General features: G+C 32.5%; 1 protein-coding gene across 5 annotated transcripts in view; it reads right to left on the bottom strand.

Moving 5' to 3' along the window:
- Positions 1-20,166, bottom strand: part of LOC145257709 (uncharacterized) — a 217,148-nt gene that overhangs the window by 74,805 nt on the left and 122,177 nt on the right. The window lies entirely within an intron of this gene.

The following is a 20,166-nucleotide window of genomic DNA, read 5'->3' as shown; positions in this document are numbered from 1 at the left end:
ATCACTAGACGCATAATGATGATGATGATAAAAACAAATGTAATTAAACAGCATAACTTGTTACAACAATCAGAATATCAAATTGAGAAAATTAACTTAAACAATCAAGTGGTTCCTTTTCTTGGAACATTTGGTGAATTAGATCAATATGTTTGTTTTTTTGTTTTTGTTTTTTAGCAGAAGGGAAAGAACAAGAAAGAAAACACAAAAACACAAAAAAGCAAAAAAAAAAAAAAAAAAAAAAATCTTGTTGATTGTTACTATTCTTTGCTTCCTGCTTGAATAATCTGAATGTTTTGATGATGCGAATATTAAACTTGCGCATAAATCTATAAGTAACAAATAAAAATGATTAAAGAGTTTCGCGGATGCAAATGCAAAGGATAAATATATGCAAATAGAAGGCCATTATTTTTCATCAAACACCGAAAATAAAAGAACAGAACTTTCGAGATGAAGAGTAACAAATTAATGTATGAAAGCACAAGTGTATCGATGAAAATCAGACAAGTGTGAGGAAACATTTGATCAGTCTGTAAATTAGGACGTTTTATGAACTTACATGAGATTTAATCAATTTCTCATCATCCACCCACCCTACACTGAAAGTCCAACCCTCCCTCACTATGATAGGAGGCGGTGGTAACAAGGTAGTGTCAGAGCGAAGTCATTTGAAACTGTTTCCTGGTAGGGGCACCCATGGCGGACAGATTTTCCACAAATATGATCATAACAGGGCTCTGGTGAAAAATCCAGGAGGAGTCAGCATAAGGAGCCGTCGTCTTCTAGTTGTCTTTGTCTTAGCATGTGGCAAACAATCACATGTAAAATGTGGAACCATAATGGAGTGGGAGAAGCAAAGTCGTTTCTTTATCATTCCTGCTCTGGGTTTAACCTTCCTTGACTTTATATGCAACCACTGAGCTTTACTTCTCTCGGTGTTGTGGGTAAAACTTTGTAATCTTGCAGATTAACGAATAGCTGCCACTAACAAGAAGGATTTGATGTAGACCAGACGATTCTCGAGTATGATCTCTGTGAGCGCTATGCAGGAGTTAGATTTGTTCAAGAATAAGCATCATCATCATAACAACCACAACCAATAATAATAATAATAACAACATCACCAACATATTTGGTTTTATCTGTTTTACATACTAGCATTATTGAACGCAAGGCTATCCCTATAAAAGGCCAAGAGATCTAACATTTGGTGTTTTCTACTCTAGTTCAGTCTGCAGGTATATTTTGAGCTGCTAATATTTCAGTTGCATTGCTTAGAGAAAATTTAATTCTAAAAGAAAATTATTTGAAATTAAAAACTCAATAACTTTAGGAAAAATTGTTTTGTTTCATTGATAAATTATAGTGTTTTCAACGTTTTTTTTTTTTACTAAGAAAAGGAAAAAATAGTATTTCTTAAATAAACAAGAAAAAACTAAAAAAAAAAGATTGATAGAATTTTTTCTCCCACCTTTTCTATTGCATTTCTCTGCAAATCGATCCTGTTACCTCAACTGTTCCTACATCTATTAACCCAAGAACTGTCATCCATTATTTGACCATGATCATGCCATCAAAAGTCACTTGTTCTGCACACATCTCCCTCTACCATCCAGATTTCATTTTCCCCTGAGATCATAAGATCTAAGCCAATCACATCCATTGTATCATTCTTATGCCATTTTTCTCCATGCAATTCATATTCTTAATTTCTAATTAATATTTTTTTTTGTTAAGTACAGTTTACATCAGGCATGTCAAACTTGCTGCCGATGGACTACATGTGACCTTTTTCAACAGCACTTGTGATCAGCATAAAAGATACTGTATTCTGTCATTTAACTGCTAAATTTTATTTTTATAATTTAAGCTAGATAAACATGTGTCGTTCACTGAAAAAAGAGCATGTCTACCCATATTCAGAACGTTTCTTTCAACTTAAATTCATCACATTTTAACAATGTTCAAATGAGAGGCAGTGTAACAGCATGCTTGTACTCTTGTGTAGCGCCAAGATGTGGTCAACAGTAAAGCTTTACAATATGATCCTGGCCTGTAACACATCAGATAAAGAAAATTGCCAGTTTCACTGTAAATGTGTCCATCAGAAATTGTGTTGCACAACGTCTCAACTTGTATGACCACGTCACCTGCTGCTTGTTATCAGAAACGCTTCAAAGTTTGTTACAAATTGATGTCAATGGACCAAAGTCACATGGTAGGTCAATTCAGACATGGACAATATCAGTTAATGTTGACCTGATCGTGGTGGGTGACACAGATGAAATGCCAACAGACAGATTGGTTGGGTGTTTTTGTTTTTACGGCATATCAACCCGTTCCAGGTGATTTAATGCCGAATCCAGTTATTTTGAAGAAAAAGGTTTTAATAGAATATATTTGTTTTTGTTTTTTGTTTTTTTTCAAGTCAGTTTCTATTTAACCCATAGTTGGGACCCTAACAGGTACTACCACTCCGGGTTAGAGTGGACCCGGGAGCAATGGCAATTAAGGGGTGGCTCCACACTCCTCAAAGCCCACAAGCTGGGACCTCACCATCGGATATAGTTTAAGGTCATATTCAGGACCAGACAACAGATAGAAGATGAAAATCATTTAGGAAATGTTTAACCTCAGATGAAAAAAACAATTTGTGCAATTGCATTTAAAATTTCAGTTCATTTATTAAACTACAAGCATGGTAACCCGGTATTGATTGAGGCAAAAGTGTGTCCGATTTCTATTAAAACTTTTATCTCTCTACCTATCTTTCTCTCCTCAACCTCATCTTTCTCGTCCATCCAGCCAATTCCTCTATAGCTATACACACATAACATCTTTATATAATAGAGTCTTTGAGTAAGGAGTTGGCTTTTTCTTTTCAAATAGTAAATAACATTGAAAAACCAATTTAACTGACAAAACGTGGCCCATTTAACCCTCAGACAACAAATATTTTTCTAAATCTCAATCTCTACTATTTTATAAAAGTCAGTGTGTGTGTGTGTGTGTGTGTGTGAGAGTTCCTTCCTCATAGGTTTCGAAATGGCTGAGCCTATCTTTTGTAAATTTCACACAAAGCTAATTCTGGCAGTGTTCATAGATATATTTTGTACAGAAATTCATCTGATAAGTATCGAAAATTGAAACAAATCAAATCTAAAAAATAGCTTTTCTCTCTTATAGATAAAAAAGAAGAATTTTTACAGAGGAATATTCACTGACCAAGTAAGATAACAAAATTTCAGCAAATCATTTTTTCTTAAAAAAAACAAAAAAAAAAACAACAGATTTATTATAATCTGGAGATATAGCTCAGTGATAGAGCATTCGACTACAGATTGAACGATCCTCTGTTCAAGCCAGAGTGTACCTCACCATTTTATTTGAATTCTTTTTTTTTTTTTAAGGAGTTCAATTTACGATAAAAGAGGTACCATTTAAAATCACTGCAAATCATTTATTCGTTTGCATATTTTAAAACTAAACACTAATCAGAAGTGACTTTTCCAAGGCATTCATCGTCAAGCCCAAATATACGCTGACATGATATTGTAAACAAACACAGACGGAATTTGATGAACGCCATTATCATTATTATTTTTATTTTTTTTCGAATTAGTCTACTGGGCAAATTATTCCTCGCAATATATAATAATCAGTAGAGGATTGATTCTATAATAATACATACGCAATCTGCATAAATTAAAATATCATGTTTAAGCATATTGTGTATGACCGAGCAACGCCGGGTTGTCAGCTAGTTATAGATATTATTCATTCAGAACAACATCGATCAAGAATATACCAACTTTGTAAGTCCTTGTTTTGTAGATTTTTACTTTTAGCTGCACATAGAAACAAGCATAGAAAACTGCACTTTATATAATAAAAGACTTTATAACGTTTCATTCATGAATGAAGCAAAATCATTTGTCTGCATGTTGTCTTTTTCAAAGTTTAAGTAATAAAAATATTTTGGATGAATTTTTATCAAACAACTTCAATTAGTCATGTCTGGATCTCATAATGAGAAGAAATGGATCCACATGGTCATTGGGTGATCCAGAGTTTGATGTAACGAGTTTACATTAGTTTGAGAAAACTGAAATTTGCCCTGCAAAGTTCCTATTTACTTTGCCTCCCCACCAGGGCAGAGTTAGACACCAAGGTCGTTTTTTAACGTGGAGAAAGAAACAAAAATTAAAAATTGTCTCAGTCGAGAAGGATTTCTCGTCCACGAAAAAAAAAAAAAAAAAGTGAAGTGCAGCATTAGAACAGATACTACACTTTGCCCTGCAAAGTTATTAAGAAATAAATTATAATCGGTGTTCAGTTAACTAAGAAGGAAGGGAGAAGAAGAAAAGTAATTATTTTCAGAGTCAAAATAATGAACATCATTGGATTGGCACGATGTGTTTTATGGCGTATCAACCTTGTTAGATAGTTTATATCATACAGCGTATTCACAATTCTTTTTTTGTTGCTCTTTTTCACCTTCAACATGGTATTTTGCCCGACTTGGACAAAAGCGGCTACTATTTGGGATTATGTATAACAGAGGACTTTGAAAAGTTGAGCAGCAAGATGCCTCTTCACATTACATTTAAACTTTTGCATGTTAATACCGTGCTTTCCAGCATCTAAGGACCTCAACAGTGAAGGGGTGGGATTTTGCTATTTGTCGAGTTAATCAGGAGTACGTACATCGAAGGCACACAAGTGCTTTGAATTCATCAGAGCACATTCCATTAAAATACTTGTAAAACAGGAGCAGAGATGCAACAGGTCATGGGACAGAAGTTACAACTTAACCGATAGTGTATGACCTATTAAAATTGAGACTCGGTTTTGGGACCTTGCCTAAGAGGAAAAGATTAGTGATAGATGCACCAGCCCAGATGTGGCAACAATACTCCATGCATGAGAGATTGATGGCTTTGTAAGGATATAGGATACTCTCTAGTGTGAGTAATGTTTTAGCATGTTAGAGGGAACCCACTTTCTTTGCAGCAGCCTTAGCAATGTCCTCGATGTATTTGTTTTAATTCATGTTGCCTGTGAATGTTATTTATTTGGATCCAATTTTCTCCAGCAAAACTGACTTTCACCGATTCTGTCACACCTATTGCATATGCAACTTTTCCAGAGTTTTTGGTTCAACATCATCAACACCAACACCTATTTTCACCCGGACTTAAAGTTAGTGCAAGGGTTAATGAAGGTTATTTTTTTTTATTCAACAATTTATTTTCCTTGAAACTATTAAGCACAACAACCTATGGCTTGCTCATAATGCTATTGCAAACTTTTCTTCTGTACATCCACACATGAACCAGAGCCAAAACTTTGATGATCTTAAGACAATATTTTTTTTTTTATATCTTTAAATGGTGCACTAATGCATTTTGATCAGAAATGTTAGCGTTATATTTTTTAGGGATCATTAAGAGTCCGTTTTACTATATTTTACTTATAGGGTCTGGAAGTGATTTATTTTTATAGGTAGTCTATTCTGATTAAGGCACATTTTCTGAAGAACATGGTGAATTTAAATGTGTGATAATATATTTCTTGTGGGTTTTCCTGTATTTTGTAGTCGATTAAAATATGTTTGATTGTGAGAACTGATCGCAGTAGGTGCACTGAGGTCCAGCTTCCACTTTGATATAGAACATATGCAGTAGGTATGCATGCCCAATTCTGGTTAATATTGCCTTGTCTTTGATCGGATAACATTTACACATTTTGTTGTTTGTGAACATGACCCATACTTAGTCTTTTTTTTATTTTGCACTTTCTTTTTGCCCCACTTTAATTTTGTAATACGTGAATAAAAGTTTAAAAGTTATTTTTTAAGTATGAATATCATAGGAAATATAATAAGAAATTCTCGGTTTTGGTACTGGAATTAAAGTGGAGTGTTTGTCCATTTCTTAGTTAGGGAGGCTAAATCCTTCCTGACTGAGACAATTTTTTATAATTTTGTTTTAATCAGGAGTTACTAGGGGAGCTGAATATCCTCCAGATAAAAAAAATGGAACTTTTCTCCAACTTTTTCTCTTGTGGAGCAAGTAAATAGAGACAAGATAGACATCTATTATATAAAAAGTAGTTGTCTGCATGTATGTCCAGTTAAAATTAAAAAAAAAAAACTACAAAACAAACACCCACAAAGTTGATATGCCCTTGATTGGCCTTGCCCCAAATGAATATTCAAAATTTAAATGAAATTATTCATTCCTTGAAAGTTTTTCAAACATTTTCAAAATTATTATGTACTAATTTGAAAAGAAAATGCGTATTCATTTTTATTGATTATATCAAGGAAAATTGTGTGTTTGTGCGTTTGTATGTCTAGCTTGAGCATGATAGGCGGATCTGAGATGAGAGCGGGAGAGTGATAAAGGGATGGATAGAGAGAGGCAGAAAGAAGTTTTAATAAAAATATATGCTACACTTTTGCCCCGAGCAACACCGGGTAGCCCTGCTAGTCATTTATGTCACACAAATGTGCTCAGTTATCTTTCCAGTTGAGCACCTAGCAAAAGAAGAAGAAAAAAAAAAGTATGGGTTAAAAATCAATTATGACTTCTGATTTCGGATGTTGGTATTTTTTAACTAATTTAGAACATGTTTGGATTTTTATTTACTAATTTTCCAACTTCAATCAAAGCTGGCATTACCTACATCTTAAGCCTCCTTACACCGGAGAAGGATGGTTCAAGCAAAACTGAGGATGCCTTCTTAGTTTTAGTTTTGTCACTTTACTTAAAAGAGCTTTAACCTCCATCTCATGGCCACACTGTTGCATCCCTTTACCTGTTTTTTTTACAAGTACTTTAATGGAATATGCTTTGATGAACTCATAGCACTTATGCTGCCTTAACATACATACCCCCAACTAACCAAATAAGCAGCAAAATTCCACCCCTTCACTGTTGCGGTCCACAGAATTTAATTAATAATTAATTGTTAATATGAGCACACATCTCACTACTCAACTCCCCACAGTTGTCTGTTAGAAAAAAATTACAAATAGTAGCCCATTACATTCAAGTGGTAACATGTTTGGTTTGGGGAGAAAAAGAGTAAGAAAGAAAAAAAAAAAAGCGAGATAAAATTGATAAAATCATATTTAACATAACTATATATTTAACAATAAAAGTGCATGTCTTAATTTGGACCAAAATTGAATTCCGTTAATATGTTTCATTCTCTCTCTCAAAAAAATTTAAAAAAAAACCACTATGACGATAAATTTTAAGACATGTCTTCTTTATAAATTACAAAATTTATTAAGTGACTACTGAATATTTCAATAAAATTAGATAATTCCAATTTTTGGTGTTTGTATACCAAGAATTGTCACCCTGTGAGAAGCATTTTTGTTGTTTTGTTTTACGGCATATCAACTCTTTTAGAGTTATTTATACGTTTTTGTTTCCCCATAACAAAATTAGCTATGTTAATCTTTTGTTAATTGTTAAGAAAAAAAAAAGAATGAATCATTTTGTGATCCTACAAAATTTCAAAAGAATTTGAAAGCATTTAAACTATCGAATAAAAAATAAGTTTTGACTTGAAAATATTTTGCAAGCCCTCGTGCATTAAAAGACTGATAGGTTTTCAAGTTATTTACATCCAATAGTTTCATAAATAAAGCAACATCCCTGTAACAAAATTAGTTACAGCTTTGGTTCAATAAATAATTTGATTACAAAATTAAATTATACAGATTAAATTTTTAAATTAAAAAATTTTTTTCTATTGTTTAAAAATAATTTGATAGAAAAAAAACCCAAAAAACAAGAAACAAAAAACGCAATATTTAAAAAAAATTCCCCCAAAAATTGAAACTAAAATGATTCCCGGGCAACGCTGAGAAGGCACATTTAGTTGAAAGAATAAACTGATTACTTAAAACCCAACTAATCACAGAAAGATACAAGTCATTAATTAACCATATTTTTTTAACTGACATTTTTGGCTAGAAGCAAGGTATAGTATCTGTTCTGATACTACATTTCATCATTTCTGTCCTCGATCAATGAAGCAGAAATCTTTTTAGACTGAGGCAATTTTAATTTTTATTAATATCCAGAGTATCTCTTTTGAAATAACTGCATTTTTCCCCATAATAAAAATCAACCTTGTGTGTCTAAATCTAAACGAAAATTCCATGAGTAAAGTTTCTTTCCTAAAACTGTCCGTCTGCGGAACACAATGCTGCAGGGCTGCTTCCCAACTGACTATAACATGGTCGTTTTCAAGTCTAATAAAAATAAGCTCTTGTTGCACTGTCTTCTTAAATAATCAAACCCTACACCCGTTCCACCATGACTATAACAATGTTGCCTCACAGTCTATTCGACACTTCTTTACCCTTAACCTCGAGTGGCCCTTGGTCCTAAATGAGCCTTAGTAAATAAATAAAAAAGGCAAGTAAATAAGGACTCTGAAAACATTTTCTAAATAACACATACAAAAAAAGGGGGGGATAAGATAATCTACACTGAAAAAATGTTGTAGTTTGACCAAAGAAATCGATTATTAAATAAAGTTAAATTTCACTTTATAGATAAAATTAAAAGAAAAAAAAAAAAAAAGAAATGAAACGAGCTAGACCGACAAAAGGCACAAACAACAGTTGATAGAAAGAAAAGGCTCCAAAGAGAAGAATAAAAAAAAAAAAATTGATTGGCTAATATACATGACAAAATTAGAGACTTACTTCAAAAGAATGAAATTGCTCTTCTGACTATTTAACTAGAGTAAAGGCTTTATATAATACATTTATAGAGTGTGGTGGGTTTTAAGACACCAATTCGTGTGTATATATATACAGGACACTCGTGTGTGTGTGTGTGTGTGTGTGTGTGTGTGTGTGTGTGTGTGTGTGTGTGTGTGTGTGTGTGTATATATATATTGTACCAAATATTTAATTAAAAATAAATAAAACAAAAAAACTGAGGTTAAAAATTAGTAAATATCAAGTCACTGAGCTTCACCAGAAAAGAATAAAAAAAGAAAAAAAAAAAAGAAAAAAGTAAAGGATTATAAGAATATCAAATTGCCTATTCCCAACAAATTTTAATAGCTTTTATGCGTTTAATTCATTGCAAAATCACTCAATAAGTCTCGGGTCTTACCAATAAAATCTGTTTGATTTCCTCCTGATACTTCACGATATATTTATTTTCAAAAATAGATCCCAATATGTCTAAAATTTATAAAATATTTAACCCAGAACGTATTCAATGAAAACTCAAATCGGATCCGATCTATTTGGATCATTTATGCAACACCACCGCCTTTCCACCCTAGCTACTAACAAACTAACAACTTGTATTCAATTAATCAGGTACTAGAAGCACCCAGGGAAATTTCTCAGTTGTATCTTTCATGTTATATATTGCGGCAGTGAGTAAAAGGAGTCTGCGACATATTCACATTCTATGGATTCCCAGCGCAAGTGAAGAACCCACACTATGCTTGTACCATCTTTGCAAAGAAAAGATACACTTTGATTCTAGATTTTAGTTAGATCCACTTTCGACAGAACGGCGACGTTACATCAAATGTGACTTGTTTTTGCATTGCAGATTTGGCAATCGAATGATCGCATCTTTTTAAAAAAAACGTGTGAAGAATGATAACATAGGAACATGAAATTGCTCTCTCTACTATGATATGCAAGGAACTTTATCTGTGTATGTTCGTTCCCTACAGATTCCGCAACGGCTGGGCCGATTTTTATGAACAAACGTACTTTATGTATCTGGCAGTGTACTTAGATAGGTTTTGTATCGGAGTGTCTCTGATAAGTATCGATAATCAAAAAATCCGATGAAAGAAGGAAGCTCGATTTTTACCAAAATTAACACCTAAAAACAACCTAACATCACAAGTGCATTAACTTTTATTACTACACAAGCCGAAAGGCTTGGCATATGAGATCAACAGTATATTCTTTGATATGGCAGGGGTGCATTTGAAATGAGTGTTTCTGTTAAAAGCACAACTGAACCATAATACTTGATTTTTTTTTTTTAATTGTAAACTTAAATTCAGGCCATCATCATCACATAGGCAAAAAAGCCAGGCATATAAAATAAATAATAAATTCTTTCATATGACAGGGATGCGTTCAAAAGTAATCTTTCTGTTTATAGCATAATTAAACCATGATACTGGACTTTTGCATTTTAAACTTTAATTCAAGTCGTTAGATATAAAAATAATTTTATAAAATCAACAATAGGTTCTCTACAATGTAGACCATAAAGACTAAGTCACTTCGTGGAGGTATATGAAGCTTCCTCCTAGTCCACTGTGATGGGCCCTCAACTAGGACAGACAATCGATTTGATCGAAAAATGGGCGATTTTACCAATTTTGATGACAATAACAATATGAAAGCGAGAAACATTTTTTGGTCATCCTTCAATCCTAGGTCCTGTCAGGTCTCCCTGCTCGTTATTAAATAGATGATTAATCATTTATAACAGGTCATGTATTTTGACAATAAATAAACCAACAAGTTTGATTTGAAGTTAGAAAATGGAAATCTACAGAAACAGGCCCTACAATGAAATAAATCAAACTTTATTTATGTTAAGAGTTTTTGAAAAATTAATAATTCTCAAATTATCACGTTCGATGATGATGGCCAAATGAAAAAAATATCATGAATATCAGTATGAATCTTTTGCACTGTAATAATCAGCTGTAAGTGACAGTCTTCTGGAGGTTGAAGGTTTAATCCTCAATATGGATGATACTAAGAATACAATTGCGAATTATTTAAGACTTCTACCCAATCATGGCTAATGGAACCAGGATTGCAGAGTCAGATGGTAAAAGTCCGACTCTGACTCAAAGTCCAACTCCTTTGATATCTTTGACTTGGACTCCTTGACCCCTATGTGGAAATCTACTCTGCAGATTCATATACCAGCCTCCCACACCTATTCAGCAAGCATTTTATAAATACTTTTCATGTATATCATTTTTTTACATTTAACATTCGCTTGAAATGCCATTAAGCAAACACTCATTTATGATAAATATACTCACATATACACTCAACCAGCTTTATAGAATAAGCTAGGATAACAAATTGATAAAAAATTTACAATGAAATTTTATTATGCTATCAGTTCAAAAGGGAATACAATATTTAGGGATAGGGAAACCTCTTTAGGGCATGACATTTTGAAGCCAAATGCTTCTCATCAGAAGAGGAATAAAGACACATATCATACAGAGAAGACATTTTTTTAAAAGATAATATTGCCTTTATGGAAAGAGGATTAAAGGAAAAACAGGAGAAAGCTATAAAGGACTATAGTAGCATGGGTTGCTTCATATTGATTTAGACTCTTTTTTTTTCGGATAAGATTGTAATTCCCGATCGATCCCAGACAATTGCCAAATTCCATTTGATAACTTTCAGATTACAATCCGATTGTTATCCGATGTAATCCACAGTGATCTTATTCAAAGACAGAATTTTCATTGATCCTGTGTGACGTCACAACCAAAACGAAAACAGCTGTCCAGACAGAATTTGTAGTGATCCGATGGACTGAAATATTTTGATGAAGTAAAAGCATTGCAGTACAAAATATGATATATCTCCCAAAATAAAAGTAAAACCATACAAAAACTGCTAAATTGTGCAACTGGTGAAACCAAACAGAAAAACCATGTTGGAGTCGGAGAAAAAAATTCTGATTCCAACTCCTAGTACTTTTAGAAATCCGACTTCGACTCCAGTTAAAACCTCCGACTCTGCAACCCTGAATGGAACAATAGCAAGGTACCACTATAGATTAAAATAATGTCTCGTTCAAAATTTAGTATAAGTTCAACAAGATGCACTTTAAGAAGGTCGAAGATTACATCAAACAAAGCATCCTGAAAATAACATCCAAGATAAGAACAGAAGTCTTACATAATTTCTGGTCAATATATATATATATATATATATATATATATATACTAAGTCATACATAATTTCTGGTCAATATATATATATATATACTAACAGTATTTAATAACTAACAAGAAACTAAATAAATAAACTATAAAATAAAATCAAAAATTAAATAATTCGCCGCTAACCATCCTGCACCCACCTTAATGAATAAAAAAACAAACTATAAATACACCTAGCCGAAAAGAAAAAGAAAACGATAACGATAGAAAGCGCTTGAGAAGAATATGGCTGAACAACAACTTTTCGCTGCCATTTTATACAAAATATCAGCTGAAATAAAAAGACCACTTGGCGAATGGAAAATTGGTAAAAGAATAACTTTGTCGTGTTCAATCAGACGTGCTTGAATATATATATTCTCTGAAGAGAAAAAGACATTCTTTGAAACTTTGCGGAAGAAGGAATTTTCTAAATAATTACTGTGTTTTCCTTGTTGAATAATAAAGTTTTGTAAACCCTAATTTGCAGTTTTGATTAGGCGTCTAGCAAGGCCACAGGGGAGAGAACCAAAGTATCAAAACCGAAGCTGCCTGCCAGGACCCTATATGTACAATGTAGGGGAGACAACTGAATCAGTAAAACCGAAGCTGTCTACCAGGACACTATATGTATAGATACAAATGTAGGCAAATCTGGACATGTTTTATTTGTTTGAAAATATATTCTTTTTTACCAATTGTCATAAAATTTTAACCATAGAATAGTATTATAATCTTCAAAAGCCTGCAAATTTTCATATAGTTTCATTCCATAGAACCAAAGATATGAGCATTTCAAAATTCAATTTGCCTACAAGGATAGATATATCCATATATAGATATACCACCTTTTTTGACAATTTTATAAGTCTGAAACCTCGGCTCACTATTGATCAGAATTTTACAAGTAAAGGGTCATTGGAAAGCTAATGACCTGAATTGTGTAGTGGGCTATGTGACACTTGCCCTTAAGGTTGCACATTATTGTTTCAAAAAGTGGAGGATCACTTTTCTATATTAACTTAACGTAAAATGGGGACCCACTTTATGGCTACCTTTTGGGGGAAGGCGTCTTTTTTTTTTTTTAGAAGTGTTTATTGTGGCCAACACAAAAAAAACTTTTTTTCAATAGGCTTTTGGGTGTGCTGACAAATATCACATTAAAATTTTCCGCAAATAAATATTTTTCCGGGTATTAAAGCAAAAATATGTGTGCACTTGTGCTTACAACACCCACCACTTATAACATAATGAATTACATAATTCATTAATACCCGGAAAAATACTTTTGCAGAAAATTTAAATGTGATAATCATTTTCAGCACATCCGTAAACCTATAGAAGACAAACTTTTTAAGGTAGGTTTTGTGTTGGTTTACCAGGCCACAATTACCAAATAAACACCACCCCTAAAAAAACAAAAAAACAAAATAACACCCCACTCCTACCCCCTTCAAAAAAAAGTTCGCTATAAAGTGGGTGTTCATTTTACATTAAATTAATATCGAAAAGTGATGCTCCACTTTTAAAATTTATAATTTTTTCATATCATTAACTACTCATTTCCTGGAATTTTAATTGTTATTTTCGGTTTCAGCACCCTCGAAATAGTGTTAATTTTAAAGGATTTTTTGTGGGTGGAAAGATACTGCACTTTTACCAATATTTCAATCATAGTCATTTGTTCTCCTAGTTTTGCATATGAATTACAAAATATCTGGCCTTGATGGAGGGGAAACTAAAACTTGCTGCTATGGTTTCAAATGATCTTAAATAACAGTAAGGGGAGACTTCTCGATTCCAAATATTTCTCATATGTTATATCCCCCCTCTTTGGTTTTCATCCATAAAGTAAATTTCACTGTGTATAATGCTTATTTGATACTGGAGATATTCATAATAGTACCCTATTTCCAAAAGAGGGGAGATATAACCTATGAGAAATATTTGGAATCAAGTCTCCCCTTGCTGTTATTTCAGATAATTTGAAACCATAGCAGCAAGTTTTAGTCTTCTCTTCATTGAGGCCAGATGTTTTGGGGAAATATATATATTTATAATAGAATAAGTTAAGATAAAGCGTAAACTTAAATAGGAGCCTTATTACATTATCAAGTAAATAAGTGTTATAGACAGAGGAATAAGGAAGAATTCTCCTTAGACAATGGCATTTTGAAGCATAATGCTCCTCATCAAAAGAGGAGAAAAAGCAAAAAGCCGGCTATATATATATATATATATATATATATATATATATATATATATATATATATAGGAAAGACATAGGAAAAATGAAGAAAATCCAAGTTTCAAAAAATAATTTATTTCAATGTATCGAATGCAATAATAAAAAAAAATCAGATTAATCCTGGATTAAGTACTTATTTTAATGATGCATTTAAACAGATTCTAAATGTTATGGCAATCATATAACTGGAGGTTTTTTTTTTGTTTTCACATAGGAAATATAAACTGACAGTTTAATTGATGAAAATTTTAAATTCAACAGCAGACTTGCTTTATAATATTTATTGGAATTAAATATAATCAAGATTATCGAATGCAGAAAATTATTTTCCTTTTATTTAAAACATAAAATTCTGACTCCCTTTCGCAATATAACCAAACTTAATAGAAAACTCAAAATAAACTAGCAACCAGAGTTGTACACTTTTCTTTTCAAATCAAGTCTTCTATGTAATCAAAGATAAATCATATTATAACAGTTATTGAATAAAAACCAAGCATAACAAAAACAACCTTTAAATAATCACCTAAACATAAAAATCATCAAGAGAGATAACTCCTTGCATCTGAGATAAGGATATTTGCTGATGATACTACACTCTATAATAGACATGCAGGAAAAACAAATGCATACATATCGAAACTAGTGGCAGAAATCTTAGAAAGCAACCTTCTGTCTGTAGTGGAATGGAACTGTAAATTAATGGTGACATTTAATGCTACTAAGACTAAGCTTCTTTCTTTAATAATTACAAAATTCTCCTCAACCACCGAATGTTATATCTAATTTCACCTTACCTGAGAGCTCATCCTTCAAACTCCTCAGCTTCACATTCACAGGCAATGTAAACTCGAATACATTTATGACATTGTCAAGATTGTTGCAAAGAAGGTAGACTTCCTCTACCATGCTAAGAAGTTACTCACACCAGAGAGTACCCTACATCTTTACAAAACTATAATTCGCCCATGCATGGAGTATTATTGTCATATCGGCGCTAGTGCATCTACCACTAGTCTCTTGCTCTTAGACAGTGTATAATAAAGTCTCAAATCTAATAGATCCTGCACTACTGATCAAGCTCTAACCAAGTTCAGTTCAATCACCAGTGCCTGTTTTACAAGTACTTAAATGGAATGTACTTTGATGAACTCGTACATATTCCCGACTTACTCGATAAATAGCAAAACCCACCCCTTCACTATTGAGGTCCCTAGATACTGGAAAGCCTAATAGTTTCTTCCCTCAAACTGCTAGGATTTGGAATCACCTCCTGAGCTCCTGCTTCCCTGACGGTACTGATATGCATAAGTTTAAATATAATGTGAACAAACATCTCGCTGCTCAACTCCTGAAAATCCTCTGTTAGACATAGTCCCAAATAGTTACCTTTTATGTCCAAGTGACAATATGCCTTGTTTGGAGCAAAAAAAAAAAATGTAATATAAAAATCTAATAAAGTGGTTGCTTTTAGCATTTTTTTTTTCATTTTTTTTTTTTTTTAAGATACTTTCAAGAAATTTTGGTCGTTAGTAAAAAAATAATTATATTTCTTTCAAATTTTCATCATGAATTGTTGCTTTTAATTATATGGCAGAAATATTGGTGATTTCTTATTTATAAATGATTAGCAGAAAAGAAAGGAGTGGCACGATTCCATAGCAAAATCAGTAAATGTGTGATGGTAAAAATCTACATGATATTAAAACTCTGGAAATCTTGTATTTTTATTTGACAGACAGAAAGGGAGATAACTCATTTGAGAAGAAATTGGCAATGTAAATCATTAGTTTGAATTTGAATAAACGATACTTTCACATAAAATTCCTGAATATTTTTTCCAATGCTCAATTAATATTTAAAAGAAAAAAATGTATCTGTCATTTATAGATAGAATTAGAATTCTGTTTTATTTATGTCTAGAAAATTGAAAATTATAGAAGTTAAAAAAAAAAAAAAAATTGGAAAAATGTCAATATGGGGTTAAAAAGAGCTGGTGTACACAGAGGTCCTTGTTCATTACCGGACAGTGGTTCATCTAGTATTCTTTGAATATAAACTATTCCTAATAAAATTTATGAAATAACAAAAATTGTGAATTGATTAAATTTGTAATTTTAAATGATAAAGTCTTATCAGAAAAGATAATGACTTTGAAAACAAAAGCAAAAAAAAAATTAAGAAAAATATTTAAATTTGTCCAAGGTGCATGCTAATGATCCATTTACAGCAATAAACAGAATATGGCAGACAATAAAGTTCAATTGATAAAGGATTCTAATATTTCAAGTTAATCTTTTGAACTTTTCAACGTCATATTTGAAAATAAAGATTAACAAAAAAAAAATTTTTTTTTTACACAATATCATAATTTACTTTGATCATATATTAAAAGACGTGACTAAGATTTAAAATGCAATATGAACTCAAATTAGAAATATAAAAAAGAATGTTTCTGTGGTTTTTTGTTAAATCAACCCTTTTTTTTTTAACTGCTAATTGTATACAATGGCGCCATTTTATCTCAAACATCCAAATCAGAATGCGATACAGGACCATTTCTTTAATCAAGCACTTTTAAAACAATAACTTTAGAACAATTCTAAGTTTGGCAAAGATGCCCGGGAGACAAGCGGAAGATATGGTTACACACTATCAAAGCCAATGTCGAACCTAACTCCACTCCACAGATCAACAGCATTCACAGTTGGCCCCAGGATTGGTTGCCTGTTGCTGCAAACTGTCGTACATGGTATGCATTCATCAAGAACGCTATGTGTTCTAGAGGAAGAGCCAGCTCAACCATGTCCTAGGTGAATGTCACCTCAAGTCAAGTCATTGTATACAATCAACTGAACACATGTTGCTATTCTTACAGATAACAGGGAGGAAAATATCTGGACCAACGGTATTAGTGTCTAAATGACCACAGCAGATTTGATTAAATTTGACCTCGGTATAACCAATTTCATAGGCTGCAACAGTGTGTACTGAATTCAATAGCCAACTGTCTGGCTAGTTGAACTCGAACAAAATAGAGATCAGAAACCACAGAGTTGGTATATAAGCAAGCTGGGATGTTCTATTGTTCTTAGATGGGCAAGTCCAAAATAAAAGACATGATCTTAACCATAAACTAATTTTGTTTCATTTGGTATTCATACAGAACACGGACCATACGGAAATAATATTATTCAGAAAGCCATTCTTAACACAAGGAGTTGGATACATTTGTTAAAACTATTTTGTATTTTCATCTAGCAATTTAATAAACAAAAGATACCGTAAAAATTGAATTTAGCTATCCAAATAAAGCACGGTCCATATTCTAATTTATTTTTAAGTTGACTGAAAATATACAGCAAGGTTAAATTATTTGGACATTGTTGTGCATAAATACTGCTCCGTTTAAGAAAGAGTTTGACAGTTGGCACCATCACATCAGTGTGTCATTTTGATTCGACAGTGCCTATTAGACACTCAGTTTCATTTTAAAATAAAAATATTTAATCACTCAACCATGTTTCTATATTATTAGGATCATTATTATTATTATTATAGATGTAACCAACTCTTTTGTCAAACTGCATCACCTTCCATCTTTTCTAATTCCCTGTGTCATTATAATAAAACTATAGAGTAAATATGATGAATAATCTTTTGCAATTTGAACAACCGATACTTGATTCTGTAATATACTTCAATTCTAACCTTTGGTCAGGATCAAAGTGTAGTATCTGCCTTTGCAACCAGCTGCTCTAGTTGCATGGATCTTGTGTGTACAGAGAGAAATCAAGTACAAGTATGTCTTCCCTGCCTGAGCATAGCACATGCGGTTCCTAGTCCTGTCGAACCCCAGCTCTTCAGCTAAGTTTTTAGCCTCTTAAGTAAAGTGAATAAGCGCCCCCCCCTCCCCTTATCAAGAGAAAACCTCCAAGATGCCGCTCACCATTTTCTTTTCGTCCTGGGCTTCTCCCAAATTGCATTCATTTTGAAAGGACCTCACCCACTCTCCAAAGTGCCACCCACGTTTTTTTCTTTCCTCTCCCATTTAGAACTCACCCCCTACTTACCTGCGTGTTTTTGGTTCAAAACAAACTGGAACACAATGGATGGTCTATTATTTAGAAAGGGTTGAAAGGGTCTTACTAACCAAATTTTTCATTACTTTCTACTACGCCACGATTCTATCCAATGAAATTATTCTGTGTAGACGTTTATTTTCAATAAAATTTTTAAGCATTTGGAGAATTTTAAGTAGGGCAGATCCTGGAGTAAATGTGGTATTTTGGTGATTGATGATTCTAGCTAAGTGTGGGATAGACCTTTTCTAGTTATTGTGACAAAAGATGATCAATGACACACTTGATTGGCCTTATGCATGATTTGTTTTAGTATATTTTTTTTATATCTTTTGCAAAGTGTCTTCAAAGTGTAGTATCGGTTCTGGTCAGTTTCAGGGGGTTATCCTCCCAGGCATGACCTCATTTGGGATGGAGAGGTTTATTGTTGATTGCTTAAGGCACCCTCACTATCGATAATGGCTAATTGATAAAAGATATCCATACAGAATGCCTCCTTTTTTGGGGGAGGAGGGATCTGGATTCACACAATAAACTGATGTCATATGTTTAACTTTACGTTGATGAGAGGTAGGTATGCAAGCTACAATTTTGAGTCTAATATCAAAATCATTTCACCCATTCTTTCCTTTTTGAATCGATAGTTGTTTCTAATAATTCAAACATTAGAATTTCGAAGATTTTAAAACCAATTTTATTTTATTTATCTTCTCTCCATCAGGTTGGGCAAAAGGTCAGGTGTGAGTATGGTAAACATGTTTCGCAGAAACTAGCTGGATTAGAAATTGGCCCACCAAGAGTTTCAGTCTGTGTTGTTAACCACAGACAAAGTCAAGCTCAACCAATATGCTTCTTACACGATTCAAAATGAAACAATAGAATAAACAAAAAAGTAAAAACGAAAAAAAAAAAAATAATAATAAAAAAAACAAAACAAAAAAAACGAAAAAATTTTTTTTTTAAATGCATGTGTGATACCTATACGATCAACATTACTCGAATAAAACTAGTGGGACCTGTGGAAATTCCACAGCGGCATCTTTCATATGTAATATATTGCTTCTGTGGATGGAGACCCCGTGATATTATTGTAGCCCTTTTGTTAAAACTGCAAAAGTATTTATCTAACTAATCTGGTTAATGTATTGTCAGAATATATCTGATTATTACGGTTTATCTCCAATATCCTTACAGGAGTCTGATATATTTCCATTGTATGAACACCCGGCGCGAACGGAAACCTCACCATATCATTATACTATCTTTAGACAGAACAGATACTACTCTTGGATCCTAGCTAGAAAACCAAGAGGTATATTTTAGTTTCATGTACGGCCCAAAATCAACATCATTTGTTAATTGTTTTTTTTTTTTTTTTTTACATTGTATCTTCGGTGATTGGGAAATCCTATATATTAAGAAGGAGGATAGAAGGTGATGAAATGTTAAGGACATTAAATTATCCTAACTATATACTAATAATTTAATGTCTGTAGTATATTATCACCTATCTTTCTTTTTAATAAATAGGATCTCCTGATCAAATAATTTAGAATCTGTAAACTGTGGTGATACATGTACGCACGTACGTACGTTAAAGGTACTACAACAATTATGTATAGATATCTGTCACAATTATTAGTTGATATGAGGTTATATATTTGCAAGAAATTTTTTTTTTTTTTTTTTTTTTTTTTTACCATTTTAGTTGTTTTCAACACCTGCAGATACTTTTGGCATTTTTGTCCCTTAGAGAATAAAGTAAAGATTTTCTTTAGTTATTTATAGTCATATAGCTTTGTGCAAAATTTGGTAAAAGACAAAACAATTTTGAGAAAATCAAAATAACAA

Source organism: Euprymna scolopes, chromosome 3 (genome assembly GCF_053919585.1).
Source record: "Euprymna scolopes isolate OS-2025 chromosome 3, ASM5391958v1, whole genome shotgun sequence".
NCBI classification, from domain to species: Eukaryota; Metazoa; Mollusca; class Cephalopoda; order Sepiida; family Sepiolidae; genus Euprymna; species Euprymna scolopes.
This window is presented reverse-complemented; position numbering and strand designations above follow the sequence as displayed.